The sequence below is a fragment of the Pseudochaenichthys georgianus genome, unplaced genomic scaffold (genome assembly GCF_902827115.2).
Source record: "Pseudochaenichthys georgianus unplaced genomic scaffold, fPseGeo1.2 scaffold_467_arrow_ctg1, whole genome shotgun sequence".
Taxonomy (NCBI): Eukaryota; Metazoa; Chordata; class Actinopteri; order Perciformes; family Channichthyidae; genus Pseudochaenichthys; species Pseudochaenichthys georgianus.
The window spans coordinates 37,501-40,432 of NW_027263031.1; positions in this window are offsets into that span (position 1 = coordinate 37,501).

Genomic DNA, 2,932 nt, shown 5'->3' on the forward strand with positions numbered 1-2,932 from the left:
ACATCTATGTACTTTATAACATTACATCTATGTACTTTATAACATTACATCTATGTACTTTATAACATTACATCTATGTACTTTATAACATTACATCTATGTACTTTATAACATTACATCTATGTACTTTATAACATTACATCTATGTACTTTATAACATTACATCTATGTACTTTATAACATTACATCTATGTACTTTATAACATTACATCTATGTACTTTATAACATTACATCTATGTACTTTATAACATTACATCTATGTACTTTATAACATTACATCTATGTACTTTATAACATTACATCTATGTACTTATAACATTACATCTATGTACTTTATAACATTACATCTATGTACTTTATAACATTACATCTATGTACTTTATAACATTACATCTATGTACTTTATAACATTACATCTATGTACTTTATAACATTACATCTATGTACTTTATAACATTACATCTATGTACTTTATAACATTACATCTATTACTTTATAACATTACATCTATGTACTTTATAACATTACATCTATGTACTTTATAACATTACATCTATGTACTTTATAACATTACATCTATGTACTTTATAACATTACATCTATGTACTTTATAACATTACATCTATGTACTTTATAACATTACATCTATGTACTTTATAACATTACATCTATGTACTTTATAACATTACATCTATGTACTTTATAACATTACATCTATGTACTTTATAACATTACATCTATGTACTTTATAACATTACATCTATGTACTTTATAACATCTATGTACTTTATAACATCTATGTACTTTATAACATTACATCTATGTACTTTATAACATTACATCTATGTACTTTATAACATTACATCTATGTACTTTATAACATTACATCTATGTACTTTATAACATTACATCTATGTACTTTATAACATACATCTATGTACTTTATAACATCTATGTACTTTATAACATTACATCTATGTACTTTATAACATTACATCTATGTACTTTATAACATTACATATATGTACTTTATAACATTACATCTATGTACTTTATAACATTACATCTATTTACTTTATAACATTACATCTATGTACTTTATAACATTACATCTATGTACTTTATAACATTACATCTATGTACTTTATAACATTACATCTATGTACTTTATAACATTACATCTATGTACTTTATAACATTACATCTATGTACTTTATAACATTACATCTATGTACTTTATAACATAACATCTATGTACTTTATAACATTACATCTATGTACTTTATAACATCTATGTACTTTATAACATTACATCTATGTACTTTATAACATTACATCTATGTACTTTATAACATTACATCTATGTACTTTATAACATTACATCTATGTACTTTATAACATTACATCTATGTACTTTATAACATCTATGTACTTTATAACATTACATCTATGTACTTTATAACATCTATGTACTTTATAACATTACATCTATGTACTTTATAACATTACATCTATGTACTTTATAACATTACATATATGTACTTTATAACATTACATCTATGTACTTTATAACATTACATATATTTACTTTATAACATTACATCTATGTACTTTATAACATTACATCTATGTACTTTATAACATTACATCTATGTACTTTATAACATTACATCTATGTACTTTATAACATTACATCTATGTACTTTATAACATTACAACTTGTGTCCTTTACTGAAGACCTACTTTTGGATAAATATTTTATTTATATATAACCTTTTGCTAACAATTCAAACTGTAATAATATATATTTCGTTGACCCACCACAGATCTATCCATTTCAAAAACGCAGTTACTTTTAAATGTATGTTTTTCTTTTTGGTTTACTTTTAGCGCTTTAACCATTTATCCACTTTTAGTGTTTTTATTGTTTACTTTCAGCCAACTATTTCCAACAGTTATCCTTTACTTTGAGCTTTTTCACTCCCAAGCCCAACGCGTGTCGTTTTCCTGCGTTCTGTTGCCAGCTGCCTCAATATCTGGATATATTTCAGATATATTCAATCGAACCTAATTAGTACTTTGTGTTTCGACCTGTTGGAAGTGCTGGAGCTGCTGAGGGAGAGGGCCGCGCCCACGCAGGAAGCGTCTGAGGATCGGTGTGTTCTGATCTCATCATGTGGGCTTCTCTCAGCGCACTGTTTACAGCTCCTGTCAGAGAAGGTTGGGTTATCAGCCGCTGAGAAACGAGAAGCTGACTGCTATTTATTGGCTTATCTGGACTGGACTTTCCACCCGCTGACCAGAGGTGGGAGGTAGAGGAGTACAAATACTTCGTTACTGTACTTAAGTACATGTTTCTGGTATCAGTACTTTACTCCACTACTTTTTTTTCTGACTACTTTTTACTTTGACTTCTTACATTTTGAACTCAAATACCTGTACTTTCTACTTCTCACATGTTGAACTCAAATACCTGTACTTTCTACTTCTTACATGTTGAACACAAATACCTGTACTTTCTACTTCTTACATGTTGAACACAAATACCTGTACTTTCTACTTCTTACATGTTGAACACAAATACCTGTACTTTCTACTTCTTACATGTTGAACTCAAATACCTGTACTTTCTACTTCTTACATGTTGAACTCAAATACCTGTACTTTCTACTTCTTACATGTTGAACACAAATACCTGTACTTTCTACTTCTTACATGTTGAACTCAAATACCTGTACTTTCTACTTCTTACATGTTGAACTCAAATACCTGTACTTTCTACTTCTCTACATGTTGAACTCAAATACCTGTACTTTCTACTTCTTACACTTCTTACACAAATACCTGTACTTTCTACTTCTACATGTTGAACTCAAATACCTGTACTTTCTACTTCTTACATGTTGAACACAAATACCTGTACTTTCTACT